Source organism: Tenrec ecaudatus, chromosome 8 (assembly GCF_050624435.1).
Source record: "Tenrec ecaudatus isolate mTenEca1 chromosome 8, mTenEca1.hap1, whole genome shotgun sequence".
NCBI classification, from domain to species: Eukaryota; Metazoa; Chordata; class Mammalia; order Afrosoricida; family Tenrecidae; genus Tenrec; species Tenrec ecaudatus.
Genome location: NC_134537.1, coordinates 32,321,338 through 32,340,402, shown reverse-complemented (window position 1 = coordinate 32,340,402; position 19,065 = coordinate 32,321,338). Strand labels below are relative to the sequence as shown.

General features: G+C 39.5%; 1 protein-coding gene across 3 annotated transcripts in view; it reads right to left on the bottom strand.

Annotated features, from left to right (window-relative positions):
• TP63 (tumor protein p63) overlaps nt 1–19,065 on the bottom strand; it is a 235,571-nt gene that overhangs the window by 157,403 nt on the left and 59,103 nt on the right. The window lies entirely within an intron of this gene.

The following is a 19,065-nucleotide window of genomic DNA, read 5'->3' as shown; positions in this document are numbered from 1 at the left end:
CTTGATGTTATGTATGTAATGGGAAACACCAGTTTTACCAGGTGATGCTCCTCCCCAAACTGACTTTTGTCTGCACAGGTTATCTTAACTATATGCTTCATTGCCATTGTCAATAGACCAATTTTATCCCAGGAACACATTAGCTAAGCCCTTAACCATTACTCTTAATATTATAAAAGGCTTATAGACCACAAGGTAGTAAATCATCTTCCTAAATATGCAAATGTTAATTCTGGTCTAGTTAGATAATTATGGAACAGAATAGCATTGGATTTATTAATGATGATTACCAAGCTACATGCAACAGTACATTCATTTAGGTTAACATATTCAGAGCATCATCTATTTGCCAGGAAGCATTCATGGGCATTTGAAAGAAATTTTAAAATAATAATAATGATTATTTCGCCATCCATACCCATGGTGTAGAAGTCAGGAAAAGAAATCTATGGTAAATGTGGTTACTGTGATGCACTGCTGTTGAGTTGATTCCCATTTATGGAGATTCCATGTTCATAAGATAGATCTGTACTCTATAGGATGTTCAATGACTGAGTTTTCCAAAGTAGATCATTAAGACCTTTTCTGTTGAGTATCACTGGGAGGATTCCAACAGTCAATCTTTTAGTTAGGAGTCAAGTGCTTAAGAATTTGTGCCACCTAAGACTTCTAAAAGTAGCCCTAAATCAACTCTATTGCCACTGAATCAAAGCGACCCTATAAAATAGAATAGAACTTCTTCTTAGAGTTTCTAATACTCTAAATGTTTGTGAGAGTGGAAAACCTTGTCTTTCCCCACTAGGTGAATTTAAACCAATAATCTCATAGTTAGAAGCCCAGTACCAAACTCAATATGTCACTGGGGAACAGAACATATAAAGAAACAAATCCACTGCCATTAAGTTGATTCTGACTCCTAGCAAATGTGTGTGTGTGTTTCAAACTCATTACCATGAAGCTAATTTTGACTCATAGAGACCCTACATGTGTCTCTGAGGCTGTGAATTTATGGGGACGGCAAGACTCATCTTCTACTGTGGAGCAGTTGTTGAGTTCAAGCTACTGATCGTGTCATCAACAGCCACTATGGCACGAGGGTTCCTTTATGTATTCTTCTCTCACTCACTGCCATCTAGGTAATTCTGATTCAGAGGAACTCTTTATGCCAGAATAGAATATGAGTTTCTGAAACTGTAAATTCTGCAGAAACAGGAATCTTCATCTCTCTCCTGCAGGTTGGCTAATCGGTCCAAACTGCTGACCTTGCAGGTAGCCGCTTAACATGTAACTGCTACAATACCATATGCATAGCACCATTAAAATATAAGGGGCTTCAAAAAGGTCATGGGAAAATAGAGTTCAAAGATAATGGAACTTTCCCATGAACTTTTTGAAGCCCCCTTGTATGACAAAAATGAGAAAGAATCTCATTTAAATGTTAGGACAAAATGGAAGTCCTTAGAAAAGGCAAACAGAAGTGAGTCAAGAGTACAGATAGAGATAATGACCAGAGAGCCCTATCCCTGTTCTGGGATGTAGTAAAGGTGGTAAAATCGTGTAGATATAAATGTGTTCAGAGAAGAGAAATATAGAATATCTCTGGAAACTGAATTTTCTAAATGAAGCAGAAAACAAAGTCAACAGCTAAAAAATTATAGGAAAAATCATTGACTAGTTAGTTCAAAGCAAGAAATGAACATTTGGAAATGTGAATGAGGTCAGGGGACATTAAATTCTCATGGATACAACGTACACAGTTCTGGAATTGTCAACTTCCAGAGACCCAAACACTATGATTACAAGCCTGCCAGCCAAAGGAGCCCTAGAAAGTAAACACGCACCACAGAGTGGAACCTAAACCAGAACAGAACCCAGTGTGAAATGCAATGCAAAACAATGAGGGTCTATATTAGCAGACGTGTAGGCACAGTTACTAGAGAGATTAATAATTAATTTCACCTATGTCTTAAGTTATATAAACACTTACATATTATTATTTTGAAAGACATTTTCATTTTGATCTCTGTGGAAGAAGAGGGGAAGAGGAAATCATGGGCTCCATAATCTGAGTCTGTTTGTATTTCATTCACTTTGATTCTACAGGGAAGCTCTGATTTCTTTCTGGGTTTACTCTGACATTTCCTTGCTTGGCATCTCCCTCACGCTTCTCTTTGATGCTTTAAAGACCTATCTGGCTTTCTGGTGTCAGCATTGTCTTCAGCTTCCACACATGCAACATGGGACTGATCATCTCTGCTCTGCACTGCTCCCTTTCTAAATACCCACCCACTCTTCAGTGTTCTTTTTTCCACTAAGTATCTGCTACTCTTTCCTTTAAAGTAAGGAGCATTGGTACTAGCCCTGGACACCCTTAGGAGCAGGTCTGCTCTGTCCAGTAGAGGCACAATGAGTTGGAATGGATTCAAGATCAGCCAGTCCCTTAAAATAAAATATTTCTCCTTCAAAATTTATTGCTCTTGGATTACATCCTGTCGATATAAATTTATAACAATTTGCAAGCACAACAATCTACTGGGGAGAATTTTAGTAATTTGAGTACAAAAAATCATCTCTCTTATGTCTGTATTACAGTTTTGTTGTTGGTTTTAAAAAAATCATTTTCTTGGGGGCTCTCACAACACTTGTTACAAACCATACATCAATTGTATCTGACATATTTGTACATCTATTCCATCATTCTTTTCTAGATATTTACTTTCCGTGGAGCCCTTGGGATCAGCTCCTCCTTTTCTCCCTCCCGCCTCCCCCGACCTCAGCCCTCATAGCCCCCTGATAGATTGTAGATTGTTAATTATTTTCAAATCTATAGCCCTTAAAGAAAGGAAGGATCATGTATTTTAGAATGAGACCTGAGTTTAAACTTCAGCTCTACTATTGATCTACTGTTAGGAGTCCTGGTTGTGTAGTGGTAATGCATTAGGCTGTCAACCACAAGGTTGGTAGTTCAAAACCAACCTTGTAAAAACTCATAGTTGACCTGGTAGGGCTTGATCAAGGGCAATGTAACTGAGAAGAATTACTGAAACTTAAATGAAGGCTGAACATGATAGTGGGGCAAGAGGAAAGTTAAAGTAAATAGAGGCAAGAACTAGGAGGCAAAGGGCATTTATAGAGGTCTAAATACAGGCATGTAGATATGTAAATATATTTCTTTAGATGAAGGGGAAATACATCTATGTGCATATATTTATAGATTTAGTACTAAGGTAGCAGATGGGTATTGGGCCTCTACTCAAGTACTTCCTCAATGCAAGAACACTTGGCTCTACTAAACTGGCATTCCATAATGCTCACCTTCCCAACACGATAGCTTGAAACAAAGAGAGTGCATGAACAAACATGGTGAAGAAAGCTGATGGTGCCCAGCTCTCAAAAGATATAACGTCTGGGGTCTTGAAGGCTTGAAGATTATCAAGTGGCCATCTAGCTGAGAAGCAACAAAGTCCATGTGGAAGGAGCATAGCAGCCTGTGTGATCATGAAGTGCCAAAGGGATCAGGTATCGGGCATCAAAGAATAAAAAATCATATCATTGTGAATGAGGGGGAGTGTGGAGTAGAGAACCAAAGCCCATCTGTAGGCAACTGGACATCCCCTTACAGAAGGGTCGCATGGAGGGGATGAGCCAGTCAGGGTGTAGTATAGCTTGGAGGAAACATACAACTTTCTTCTCGTTCTTTAATGAAGAGATTACTGAAGATATGGGTGCTACAGAAAAGTGTGGGGAAGAACCCAGATGGTGCCCAGCTGTCGAAAAGAATAGTGTCTGAGGACCTAAAGGTTTGTTTTCAAACAACCAGCTATCTAAGGGAGGTGTCAACTAAATCCATATGGAAGAAGCACAGCAGCCTGTGTGATCCAAGGATTGTATATGATGTAAGCCAAATCTAAAGGAGGCCAGGCACGAGAGCTTACATTGTGAGCGCCTGGTTTGCAGAAAGCTTGGTTGACAGTGGAAGTGAGAAATCTACACATGGATGACGCCTCCATGGAATGTCCTCCAACTAGAGTTGAGGGACATGAACACCCTGTTATCAAATAGAAAGCATTATAGAGTTAATTATGGTAGATGTAATTAGGTCAAAATATATTAGCCTATCATTTGCTCTCCCTTTTGACTCATTTTAAAGCTGTTTCGGTTTACATTATTTTTTTAAAGGGAAAGGGAAATAAATGTGGATTAATTCCCTGGAGAATCCCCTCTGACCATAAAGCAAGGACGTGAATAGACTCACTGTCATGTAGAATGCATTGAAAATCGGACTGTTGCGGGGACTGTTGGTTTAAAATTTACTGTCCGATCATTTGATCTCCCCTATGACCCACTTAAGATTGTGCTAGTTTTTAATATTTTCTGACTTCTTTTCAATGGAGGTTTTTATGTTTTACTTTGTTATCCTTGATATTTATTTGTTTGTTTACAACATACATGCAAGTGCCATTTCCCAAATGGAGTGATCACACTGCTGCTCAGCCCACTTGCCAAAAAAGAGCTACACAGGAGTCTCAAGATTTGAGGATCCCATGGAATAGCAAAGTCAGCTGCGCCCTTAGAAACCGTCTAGTTTTCCTCCTTCATTTTATAAGGAAACTGAAACTCAGAGGTGAGGAGGCCACTTGTGTGGGCCTCCTGTTAAACATCATGAAATTTTGCAAACCACTTGGTCAATATAGACATGAAAACATGATTACACCTTATTATTATATAAGAATAAACTTAAAGTAAAACAAATCATATTTTAAAACAAAGGTAATAAGTACTAAAAATGTCTCATCACTTACTGGTTTACTATAGTTTTCCCATCTGTGCTCCTGAAATTAAATAATTACATGAAATCTCTCACATTAAAAAATAAAATCTGCAGTCTGTGAATTCATTGTTACTCCTTTCAAACACTATATTTCAACTCAAGGCGAATATGACTATGATTCAGCGTCCACTCAATAGCGGTGAGGGAGTGGGGGTGATTCTGTGAAAGGCATTATGAGAGAAAGGCAATGTACAAGATTCAATGAAGAATGAGACATTGCTTTTGGGAAAGTTATTAACAATTCAGTGATGGAAATGCAATGCAAAGTTTTTTAGAATTATTTTCATTTTATCATTTTCTGATTCAATGCCAAATTTCCCACTGGACTGTGGCCTTCATAAGGGCAGGAAAGCGTGGGTCATTCATTTTGGTTTGTGCTCTGCTTGCCTGGAGATTGGCAGGAACCTGGACCTGACATCCATTATGGTAGGGTTTCACTTCACAAGGCCTGCTTTTCCAGTTTGTATGTGAGAATCTTTGAGCGCGGGGTGAATAAAGATGGTATTCACAGTCATTCATCTAGTAACTGATAGGGCTAGCATTCAAATATAAAATTGCCTGCCTTCAAAAATTTATGCTTTCTTCTACACTAAGTGAAATACACAATCTTATCAAATTACATGTGTAATTTCTAATTCTAATTTATTATGAGACCTGGCTAGTGTGAAGGTGTTTCATGATGACTTTTTTTCTTTCTGTTACAGGAGAAAAACTCCAAACCAATCTTCCAGCCATTGAGTCAATTCTGACTTACAGTAACCCGACAAGACAGAATAGAACCACACTGGTGGGTTTCTGAGACGATAAGTCTTTACAAGAGGAGAGAGCCTCATCTTTCTTCTACAAAATGACTGGTTGGTTCCAACTGCTGACCTTGTGGTTAACAGCCCAATGTGTAGTTACTATGCCACCATGGATCCTCCAAAACAGAGCAGAAGATTTTACCAATTCTGTCTGCACAACAGATGTCGTGGCCCCACAAGATGAGCAGAAAATGAACTGGGGAACACTACTGAGAGGTGAATGCTATTAAAAAATGGCTAGCCTTTCTGTAAGTTCTCATTATTGCCACAAGAAAGTGAGCCTAAAAAAATCTGGTTTTAGACAACTGAGGTTTCTATAACTTTGAAAGGAAACTAGAGTACTCAAAGCTCCAGAAATGCCCCCGCATTTCAGCTAAAAGTGCTATAAATCTCTTATCATGACCTTGTCATCATCCATCTATCCATCCATCCAACCACCCATCCATCTGTCCCTTATGGCTCAAACCTTTGTTACCAACTTTTCTATGTTCTCTAGAACAATTCTTCTGGTTGACTTCAGGAGCATTGTAGATCCTACAGTTCCTTTTTTTTTGCCGGTTCAGAAACCATCTTTACTTTCAGTTTACTCTGCCATTATTATAACCAGTATCACTTTTGATGGTCATTCTTATGTATAGGATGCTAAAAAGCACTTGGATGCCTTTTACTGCTGGTATATTGCCCTTTTCTTGCATCAAACAGTGTCTGAGAGCACAGGAGGTGCTAAGTTAGTCACATGCTTAAAATAAATCCACTTACGTTCTCTAATTCAGGTCCATTACCAGCTCTGCTTTAAGTGGAATTTCATGTTGATCTTCGTGTTGGAAAATGATCCTTCTATTATTCTCTCCTCTATTAGCCTAAAGTTAAACCTTCATGCAAGTTTAATTTTTTGAAAATCAAATTTTAAAAGCATCAAATTTAGACTATATCTCATGCCTTAACATCGTCAACTTCCCATAGTTGAACAAAACAAGTAGCTAAGGAGTCATATTTGATATCACATTGCTGAACTCAAAGCCAAACGTTTAAGTTGTCTCATATATTTCAACATGCCTTTGTCCTTTGTGCTACCATTTCTCTAGAAATTCCTGTCTAGTTAGTTGGCCCCTTTTTCCTTGTTAGACATTCCATCTTTACCCCTTACCACCTCGCTTAACCACCAATGGCCAACATCAGCTTGATCCTGCCATGACCCTGAACTAGGCCTACCAAATCCCAAGTTTCCTTCCAATTTCTCCACACCTCCCATTCATTCTGCAGTCATTGGAGAATATATGTTCTCTGTCAAATACCGCCAATTAAAGTCTCAGAATTGTGTCCCGCTCAGACCCCCAACGATATTAATTTACTTAGGTCTAGTATATAGTTGCTTTTGTGCTTTAACAAGAGTTGTGGAATTGCAACAATGGTTACATGGCTTACAAAATCTATAATCTTTGCTCTCTGGCACTTTTTGGGGAAAAGTTTGCTAGTTCACAATTGCTATATTTAAGCCCGTTGTTGTACTCCCTGTGTCAGTCCATCACATGGGGCCTTCCTCTTTTTCAGTGCCCTTCAACTAACATCTGTCTTCAGGGACTGGTCTCTTCTGATAACATGCCCAAAGTATGTGAAACAAAGTCTCACCATTCTTACTTTAAGGAGCATTCTGGCTGTACCTATGTCTTCCAAGACAGATTTGTTTGTTCTTTGGCAAGTTTGTGATACTTCCAATATTCTTCACCAGCACTATAGTTGAAATGCACTGATTTTTCTACGGTCTTCCTTATTCAATGTTCAACTTTCACATACATATGACTCTATTAAAATACTTGGCTTTTAATGATCACTTGTCTGTCAGTTTGTTATAATGCAGTGGCTTGTGGATGGTTTGCGAATAGACTGTCTACCTCTTCGGAATTAGCTACTGAAAGCATTTCTCTATATATTTGTATTAAAGTACTACACTTACACATATATAAGGACATTATTTAAAGAAGCATCTGCCAAATGATCTATAAAATTCAACTACTCAGAAAGCTATATTCCCTAGCAGATCTTGAGAAATACTTAAATAAATAACCACCATGGCCCCTTTTTGTCCTTCCTGGTCAAGATCAGATTTTGCCTTATTGACAGTTTCTAGAATAGTTATTGTTTCCTGGAGGCAATATCATCATTTTAGTTTCTTACACTTGTTGCTTTGGCATCGAGCACAACATCTGGCACAGAGTAAGAACTGAATGTTTGCTGAAGGAAATGCTTGGAGAAGAACACAACTAATTCCAACATTCGCAGCATCAGCTGTTAACAGGTGATTGGGCTCAGGAATCTTTTCACCCTCCTAGGAGGACTGATTGACTCACTCACTCACTCACTCACTCACTCACTCACTCACTCACTCACTCACTCCACTCACTCCACTCACTCCACTCACTCCACTCACTCACTCACTCACTCACTCACTCACTCACTCCCTCACTCGCTGACTCGCTTACTCACTGAATCACTCACTCACTCCACTCACTCACTCCACTCACTCACTCACTCCACTCACTCACGCACTCACTGGCGTTGAGTCCAATACTATCCAATTTTTACAGATAAGAAAGCAAGCTTCGATGTATTTTGCTTCCTCAAAATCACAAGGTAACTGGGAAGGTGGGGGCTGTCGTATTTCAAGCATGTGGCCTCTGGGTCCCGTGTGACATATATACAAAGTTATTAAACTTGGGAAAGTTGCTTGACTTTCCTGAGATTCAACATTAAGTCTGTAACAGTGAAGGTGGGATAATCCTGCCTCACAGAAAAGCCTAGAATCTGTTTCCTCAACAAAGGCAGGTGCCCTGGAACAGGATGCCTGGCACTCCACTTGGAGAACGCCCATGCCCTGTCCCAAGAGCCCAGATGAAGCATCAGCCTGGGAATCTTCACTTAGGGAAAAAAAAAACGCGTTGGAAAGCACATGCCTTCAGAATACAACTCACGTATAAACCCTTCGGTGTTTTCAGTTAAGGCAGAAAACCTTTTAAAAATCTGCATTTTCTGCAAAAAATCATTTTCAAATAAGCAAGCTATCACAGCCTGTTCATTCAGATGTCCTGGCAACTTGAGCAGAACAGTAGTGTAATAATCATAACCAACAGACTGCTGTGGAATTGATTCCGACCATGAGGATTCCACAGTAAAAGCGCGTTCACTGGGAATTTCAGTGAATGATATTCAGACGCAGACCACTGGGTCTTTTGGAAGAAGCACCTCCGGGTGTACTTGAACCGTCAACCTCACAGTTAATAGCTGGGTGAGCTCATCAGATGTCCCACCAGGGATCCACAGAAATGATTGCTAGCATGATGTAATGCTTACTACATGCTAACCATTGCTCTCAATGCTTTAAGGCGAGCAATACATGGAGCCCCTAAAATTGATGCTAATCTTATGCTATTTTAATCAGGCATCCTCAAGCTACAGTCCACGGGCCTCATGTGGCCCACCGAGGACATTTATCTGGCCCGCAGGGTGCTTTTGCCCCATTTGGTCTTTTACTTCACAATAAGATGTGTGCGGTGTGCACAGGAATTTGTTCTTAGTTTTTTTTAATAGTCTGGCCCTTCAACGGGTCTGAGGTTAAAAGTTTGAGGACCCCTGATTTTAATCTTCATGTTGCAGATGAGAAAACTGAGTCACAAAGAGCTTAAATACCTTTCCCAAGTTACTTACCTATCAAGTGAGAGGGACAAAAGATTTAGCCAGTGGGTTGGCTCCAGAGTATGGAATTGTGACTCTCACCTTGTACTTTCTCTCTGACCTTCAGAAAGAAGTCAGAGTCGGCAGCACAGGCTAGACTCCTTCACTAGCTCGGCTATGGGGCAGGGCCTCACTCCTGTCTGGGAGTAAAGTGCTTGCTGCATGCAGTGGATGAATCGGATGATCTCTAAAGCCTCTGGCCCAAAGATTGTATCACTCATTTTATAGGGGACTTTTGTCCTTGTTATCTGATGAATGACATGCAAGGGTTGTTAACAAAAGAGTCGACTCTCTATCCTAGTGATAGCCATTACATATTTATTTTTATATGGCAATTCACAAATGTTCCTTTGAGTCATTTCATCTTGCTGAGGAACCAAATGAACATTAGTCTTGAGACTGTAGTCCTAGCTTCCTAGATTTCGTTATAAGCCATCTTGGTTTATACAGGTGTCCAGAGGACTTCCACAGGAGCTGGTTTTAACCTCGTGACACTCCCAGGAAGGCCCACGGGCCTCTTCCCCTTCTTTGCCAGCTCTCCTCTTGAGCAACGGCAGGCTTTTGATGCAATTCTTGCAACTCTCTTAAAGCACCATCGTGCCTGTCCTTCTTCCCTCTCTACTTCTCTACTGACCTCTCTCCTGTCTGCTTCTTCCCTCTCTACTTCTCTACTGACCTCTCTCCTCTCTGCTTCTTCCCTCTCTACTTCTCTACTGACCTCTCTCCTGTCTGCTTCTTCCCTCTCTCTCTTGTCCCATTCCAGAATTAAGATATCAAGTTTCCTTTAACCTCATATTTTTCAAACCCAGCTCCACCTTACTATACCTGGAATGCTCACAGTAAAGATGCCCAGACCTGGAGATCTCTGTAAATCTTTCAGCCAAGAGAACCCTATGGGACAAGTCTACTCTGTCACATGGGGTTACTATGGGTCAGAATTGACTGAACAGCACACAACAAAAACAAGAGTCATTATCCCAAATCCGTTTGGGCAGAATTTTAGAGGGTGGGGTTGGGCCAAGAGTAGTCATTATTTTAATTTCCCCAAGAACTGTATTGTACAGCATAGTTTAAAAAAATTTTTTAAAGCCTGGCATTCCAGCACATTTGATTCCTAAGTGGGGAAAATGCGCAACTGAAACATCTGGAAAGCTAAGTGCTACTGATGTCCCAAGAGGGAAGTCTGGGCATGTGGACACCACGCAGCAAGCTGGGAGAACCCCACTTTATGAAACAAAGCCCTATCTTAACCTTTAATGCAAATGGCACCACTACGCCCTCATGTCAGTCACCTTCTCAGAATAATCTTCTCATTGCTTCCCACGTCAAATGAAGACATTTAATCATGAAAGACAATGAAGATGGGGGCCGGGGAGAGCATGTGATGGTAAGATCCATATTCTTTTTCTTGTCAATGCTAACTGCCTACATAATTTGGGGGACTCCCTTTTCTTCTCTGAGCTTCAATTTCCCCATGTGTAACAGAAGCATCTTATGTTACTACATAGTCACTTAGCTTCTTTCCTATTTTATTATTCTATCAACATAAGACCCACTACCTGTTGTTCCTCCACTATTACACAACCAGCCCCTTTTCTTTCTACATTTTCCTGGCACCAGGACATTCATCTAGGAAAACCAGTTCAAAACTTTCTCCAGCCTCTTCCCACTCTCAAACCTCTTCCCACTGTGAATCAATGCGATAGCTGCAAAAGGCTACATCAAACTTCATTACCACACCAAGAATTCTCTCTGTCCAAACATCCATGCAAGCCTCTGAATCTCCATAAATATCTCTTCTGTCAAAACTATCTATCTGAGACCAGTCTATCTGATAATAATCGCCTGCCTAATTGTCTGGGATTCCTATCTCCTCTAGATAGGCTGCATTTATGAACTTGGCTCAGAGATTGAATTAGTTTATGTAGACCTCTGCTGGTGCCGTTTGGTAAGCACAGGTTTGGCTGTTCAAGCCCACCATTCTCTTCCTGGGAGAATGATGAGGCTAACTGCTTCCATAGACACCTTATATAGGGTTGCTAGAATAGACTAGATGGCCGTGATTCCTGTTTGGGGCTTATAGCCCATAATTCCAATAGCATGTTGCACATGTGTGTGTATTTTTCCTTAGTGTTCATCATGGCACATCCCCTTGATGACCAAAGGTCGCATAGTCATGCACTAAATGGATCTCTCCCGGCACTTCATCTTCTAGTTTACTCGAATTTGTTCTCAATGATTCTTGTTTTAGAGTAAAAGTAAAATTCTTGTTTTACAGTAACATTCTATGACTTCAAGACAAAGGCCATGATTGAAAACTAGTTTGTCCCCACACAATGTTGTAGGAGTCTAGTTTTTGTTCAGCAAGCACTACCGTATAGCTTTCCTACATACTGTGTTTTAGGAATGTAGATTTATTTCCACTAGTGTTGATTATCCTCTAGAACCCAAAGATCATGTCTTGGCTTATTCCATGCAGCTTACAAATGTAGACAAATGGTGCTGGTGGTGGCACTGGAGAGAGAAAGAGAAGATGAGGAGAGAGAGAGAGAGAGAGAGAGAGAGAGAGAGAGAGAGAGAGAGAGAGAGAGAGAGAAAGAAGAAGAAGAAGAAGAAGAAGAAGAAGAAGAAGAAGAAGAAGAAGAAGAAGAAGAAGAAGAAGAAGAAGAAGAAGAAGAAGGCAGGGGAGGGGAGGAGAGGAGAGAGAAATTTAGGGGCAAGTCTGGAAGTCAATGCACATGAATTCCAGGACTGTATTGGTTAGAATTTTCATAGATCCCTCCGTGACACTAAGGGATTGTGTCACTCCTTCACCAAACGAATCCTTATGGTGCTGTGGGATAATCACTGGGCTGCTGACCACCAGGTAGTTTTCCAAATCCACTAGTTGTTACCCGGGAGAAAGATGAGGGTGTCTTCTCCTGTAAATGTTTACAGTCTCCGAAACCCCACAGAACAGTTCTGCTCTGCCTATGTAGTTGACAGAACTTTGCTTGCTGAAAACCAAGAGGATGTGAAACACTTACTGATAAAGTCAAACACTACAGTCTTCAGAATGAATTATATCGTTACATAAAAAAACCCAAATTTCTCACACATGGATTAATCCATAATATTATGATAAATGAAGAAATATTAACATTTTCAAGGATTTCATTTTATTAAATCCACAATCAGTGTCCATAGAATCAGCAGTTAACAAATCAAATGCATGGCATTGTGAAAATTGGCCATCAAAGACCTCTGAAAATTGTGAAAGAGCCAAGATGTCACTTTGATGACTAACCAAGTCACCCTGCACTTGTGTCAAGTCATTAATTTTCAATCATCCTAGGTCCAGGTGAAAGCTGAGCAGTGAGTAAGAAAAATCAAGGATGAATTGGTGTCTTTGACTTATGGCGCTGTAATGAACAATCAATGTACGTATTATGGACTGCCAAGAGGATGAACACATCTGTCTTGGAAAAAGTATAGCTGAGGTATCGCCTTCCTTAGGGAGGAAGGGAGGGGAGACTTTGATGCACACAATTTGGGTGCGTTCTCAGGAGGAATCAGTCCTGAAGAAGGACATTGTGCTTGGTAAAGTAGAGGGCCAGCTAAAAAAGTGAACGCCCCTCCAAGAGATGGATTGACACAAATGCTGGAACAAAGGGCCCCAAATAACTATTATTGTGAGCAGGGTCCAGAACTTGGTGAGGGCACAGCTTCTTCTTAGCCTGAATGCTCTGCCTGATAACGAATTCTTAGATTATTTGATAAAGTAGCTCTTATAGGTCTATTAGTGCCTATCTATTTCTCTATCATCTCTCTACCTATCTTTGAGTGTGTGTGTGTGTGTGTGTGTGTGTGTGTGTGTGTGTGTGTGTGTAAATGATTCATTAACTTTGGGAAGAATACTTACTATAATGGGCTCTTTTAGTTCTTTGCCTTGATCTCTCACATTCCCTCAGAAGATGATCTCTACCCCAACGGAAGGGATCAGAATCTGCGGCATTTACCAAAGAGAGAGAAATCCTGAAAAGACGTCTTCAAGAAACCACAAAGGAACCCTGGTGACCCAGTCATCACACACTTGGCTGCTAAACACGAGGACGGCAGTTCAAAAGCATTAGCTGCATGGTGGGGAAAAGATGGGGCTTTCTATGCCCATCGAGAGTTACCGTCTTAGAAACCCACAGGGGCAGTTCTACCCTGTCTAGTAGGGTTTCCATGAGTCAGTATTAACTCGATCGATTTTTATGTTTTAGGAACAACTACTGTGAAAATGCCACGGCAATACTTCAAATAACTGGGAATAGATATTCTTTACAATCCAGCAAGCCCTCTGCTGGGTCTATATGCTAACGAAATAAGTGATATAACACAACAGACATATGCCTTCCCATGTTTATAACAGCACTGGTCACAACAGCAAGAAGTTGGAGAACATTGTGCTGAGTGAAATTAGTCTGTCTCAAAAGGACAAATATTTTATGAGACCAGTACTATAAATAAAACACCAAGACAAAATCTGACATCTACTCTGAGGACATGTATTCATTTAATCTGTTCTCCCAAACAATGTAGTAGCTGTCTAATGCTTATAAACCATTTATCATTCCTTTATTTGTACACCTAAAAAAACGTTTCTTCAGAGGAGGCTCCACCTCAACTAGAGTTAGTTTCTCATATAGTGTGCCCTGAGACAGGACCACATAGCTCTCGTTAATACAAATACCCCATGGACACCCCAATTTAATAGACACGGGTACAATGGTGTTCAATGAACTTCTTAAAAAATTTAGATTTGCCTTCTGTTTGGTGGGTAAACTAGGGAGGGGAAACCTGCCCCTGAGGAAAATGCTCAACATTCATTACCTGTATTGCATCCCAATGGGAGAATGCACCTTTTATTCTTGACCCAATTTCCTTTCTGCACTAATGACCCAAGCCATATGCTGCAGGCTAACTGGACTTTAGAGTTTGGCTTTGTGAGGCATACTGCATTCTGCAGAGGCCACATCCAAATGATCTGCTTTGAAAACCCCTCTAAGTGAACTGGACTTTCCCTTAAGCACACCTGTTCCAGATTAAAGGAACGGAAGTACTCCTGTAGACTTAAAATGGAAACACCCGCTGGTGAGAAGAAGCAGAGGACTGCTATTCCAATGGTGCAGACTTTGAAATCACTAAACTTGGCTTCAAATCTCCCACTTTCAAGGTTTCCCAGTAATTGGCAACTTAAGAGCAACATATATTTGCTATTTTCATATTGTGATATGTCTTATATCTGCAGACATAATTTTCCCTTAGTGAATGAGCGATATTAAAATGTTTGCCTTATGTCCAGGACTCATTGCTTTTCTAAGCAGTAATTAGTGAACTTAAGTTGTAAATCTATACAAATGAGAATTCCATGTAATTTAGTCCAATAAGCACATAAATATGGATATATATAAACACATACACATGTGTATGTGTACACACACATTTTCCTTCCTCACTAGTATCTGAATCTGAATCACTAACTAGGTAAATAATAGCATTATTAGTATTATCAAATGTCTCCTGTAGGTTACTTATTTTATTTTGCAATAAACTGATTATGCTGCTTCTATAGTGATCCAGGGATATATATATATAAACTTTGGATAAATGAATGAATGCTGAGTGTCCACCTAAATATAACTCCTAATCTAAGAAAAATTAGTTCTTATGATGTGGGCCTGGTCCATACTTGTCCTCGTGAAGTGATCATTGAATATATGGGTGCTATAGTTAAGTGTGGTGAAGAAATCAAATGGTACCCAGCTATCACAAAGCATAGTATCAGGGAGTCTTAAAGGCTCGCGTTTAAAAAGGAGATTTCAACTAACTCCACATGGAAGGAGTAAACCAGTCTATGTGATCCAAGAATTGTAAATAAAAAAATCCAAAACAGAAGAGGGAATGTATTAGGGCTTAAATTCTGAGCACCCAGTTTCCACAAAGTTGTGGATGACAATGAAAGACCGCAACCCATTTGCAGAGTGGTCCCATGGATTCTGCCTCCACTGAACTCTCCCAGGCCAATGACCAGAGTCTAGAATCTCCTGGTCCTCAAAGAGGATGCATTGGAAAGAATGTATACATAACCACCCCAAAACATACTCACTGCCATCAAGTTGATACCGACTCAGAGAGCGGTACTGCCCCTGTGAGGTTTTGAGACTATCTGTTTATGGAAGTAGAAAGCCCTGTCTGCCTCCCAAGGGGTGGCTGGTGGTTTTGAACAGCTGGTTTGGAGGTTAGCAGGCCAGTGCATAACCACGATGCCACCAGGGTACCACTGCATTTATAGTAAGATTAAAATTCAATATTTTACCCTTTGTTTTCTTTTTTTGCCAAATTTATAACTGTTTCTAGTTTATATTATTTTCCATGTTCTTTTGGATTGGGGTTTCTCCTGTTTTATTTTGTTGTGATTGAATTTATTTGGTTTTTAAATATGATTTCCTATATATGAAATCCAGGATAGGTAAATTTATAGCGACGGCAGTGGCAATAAAGTCTTAATTGTGGCTCACCTGGCCAAAGCCTCTAACTCTCACCCAATGACCTTTCCTTACATGGGTGAGGGAAGATTTTGATAGGATTCTCCTGTGAGTAAATGTGAGCAACATTATCTAGAATGCCATCCTGCTACAAATAAATAAGCCCTCTGGGAGCCAGAGGAGGGAATGTCATTAACAGCCAGAGCCAAGCGTGGGGGGGGCATCCTCTGGACCCAATATTCCTGTTCAGTGACCCTCCTGGATCCAGAAGAAGAGCTGTAGCATCAGAGGAGTGAAGCAGGAGCAGGAATCAAAGCATGGAATGGCATGGTGGACTTTTGAATCCAGCAAGCACGTTTTTGTGCAGAAGGCTGGCATGTGCAATGGGGTGCGTCTGAGCTTGCTAACCCACTGAGCCAAAGCTAAATGCCTTCCGGTTGAAACTTACAGTGGATTGGAATGTCCCTTTTTTGGCAGAGTGGAAAGAACTCGGTAGCATGCCCGAATAAACAACTCTATCATGAGTATTTCTCACTGGCATTACAACATGCTAATCTCCTTAATAAACCCTTTTAATGATGAATATTAGAACCCAAAGAAGTAAAATAGAGATCATTGATTAAGACAACACAGAGAGTAACTACATTACTAGCTCCTTGGAATTGATGATAGGTAAAGTTTGGGGGAAATGGGCTGCTAATTATAATAAATTCAAGAATAAAGAAATAAATAAAGAATAAAGAAAATGTTCTAAAATTGATTGTAGTGACCATTGTGGTGACAATTTTAATATATTTAAAACTTTGAATTCCATGCTATATGCCTTATATGTCAATAAAATGGTAAATATAGCAAAGAAAAAAGGTCTGTAACATACAGCCAAGTTGCTTAGACATTGCCAAAGTATACAGAAATGATTCTCCTCAGTATTTCCAGATACTTCTTTGTAAATGCCTATTGTAACAAATTTTTATCAATGTAAGATAGCTATTTTCTTCTGTTTTTACCCTTTGAATATTGATCTCTCTGTATTATTCACTAGTATATTCTGAGACTTAGGGCAAACATCTGCATTATCCAAAGAGATGACTCATCAGAGCAGAGACTTAATTTATTTGCATACAAACTATGTCTCTGCAAGTTTTCTGGGCAGACAGAGTAACAGAGCTAGGAGAGACACTAGAGATATAACCACTGGTATAGCTGAGCCCCACACATGAAAAGAGAATACTTTAGTAATAGTGTCTTTTCCACACTCCAACTTATGAGAGCCTTATATTATCATACATCACACACACACACACACTTTTTCATTGACATATCTGTTTTGCCCATACCATAACAAAAGCAAACACATTGCTACTGAATCTATTCCAATTCACATTGACCCTATATGACTTAGCAGAACTACCTCGGAGTTTCCAGGGCTGTACTCTTTTCAGAAGCTGTTTATGAGATTTTTTTTCTTCTTCTTTTGAGAATCAACTTATGATTTTATTCTATGAAGACTTTTGTTAGCATCTGATCACTTAAACTCCTTGCCTCCAGGGCTCCTGATAGGTAACAACAATCTACTGCTACTATTCATGGGTCTTTTATAGAAATTGAAAGTCAGAAACTCAATTTTATCCACATTGCTATTGGATTTTAGAGGTATTCAAGAAAACGGACACCACTGAACAAAATGAAGGCACATTTTTAACCATCCTGCCTACTATGGGGAAAACAGACATTCTATTTACTTATTTCATCAAATATTTCCTAAATATTGATTTGTAAACTCTCTTAAAAGACATGTTGATTTAGTATTCACTTAGTAATTTTGGTTCTCAACCTGTAGGCTATGACCCCTTTGGGGTCGAACGACACTTTCACAGGGAAACCCATATTTCCGATGGTCTTAGGAACCAAGACATCGCTCCTCTATCCATCTCCAGGTGGGTCCACCCATATGCAGACACGCCCATATATGAGTACCTAGTTACCATGCTTCAAGACAAAATTTCATTTATTTGTAATTAGAAATAAGCATCTCACAATATATAATTATATATTATATATTGTTTTTGTGATTAATCACTTTGCTTTAATTATGTTCAATTTGTAACAATGAAAATATATCCTGCAGATCAGATATTTACATTACAATTCATAACAGTAGCAAAATTACAGTTATGAAGTAGCAACGAAAATAATTTTATGGTTGGGGGGTCAACACAACATGAGTAACTGTATTAAAGGGTCCTGGCATTAGGAAGTTTGAGAAACACTGATCTAGAGAATTTATGAAATTATGTGAATTATAAAATTTCCAGGGAAATATATCCTTATTAGGTTAATACAATAATAAGAGAAGGTTTTACAAAGTTTGTGACAAAATGGAATTAAAAAGCAATGGAATGTTCGTTTGCCATGAATATTTGAAGCTCTCTCATATTAGGGATTTAATAACTGGATAAGAGAGTTTTTCTAGATAATTTATTTATAGTGCAAGTGTTCAACGGTGATTTTATTTTGAATTTGTTTTAGAAATATTATATAACTTTATATTTACCAAAATTCAAAAAACAAAGTTTGTGCCCTGAAAAGGGGAACTGATCACAATAATTGACATATAACCCCTGCCAAGGGGACAAACAACATAAAAGTGGGTAAAGGGAGACAGCAGTCAGTGTAAGACATGAAAAAAAATTATAAATTATCAAGGGTTCATGAGGGAGGGATAGAACAAATGGTTTCAAATGAAGGGAAAATCAGGTAAATAGGCTTATTTATTGAAGACTTCAGAACTCTAGAGAAGATATCCCAAACTAGCTTTCTCTCATACTCCAAACCATATTGTGTGTAGATAGTTTACTCTAGTACTGATAACCAGGCTCATCCTGGACACTGTTAGAACAATTTAGTAGTTTGTCCATTTACTTAGCAAACATATACTGAGTACATATTATTTCCATTCGGTATGTTAAGTGACAGAAACCCAGAGAATAAACAGAATACTATGAGTGCTTAAGGGTGGGGCGTGGGGATAGAGCAGGCATTGAACTCACACTTGTGCCATTCCGCAAACATTTGATTTTAAGCAACATACCAAGGAATTCCAGTCCTGGCCTAGGTCCCTATAGTATTGTGGTTTGGAGATGGCTCTCAGCATTACCAGCCAAGCGGTGCTTTTTCTTGAAATTTTAAA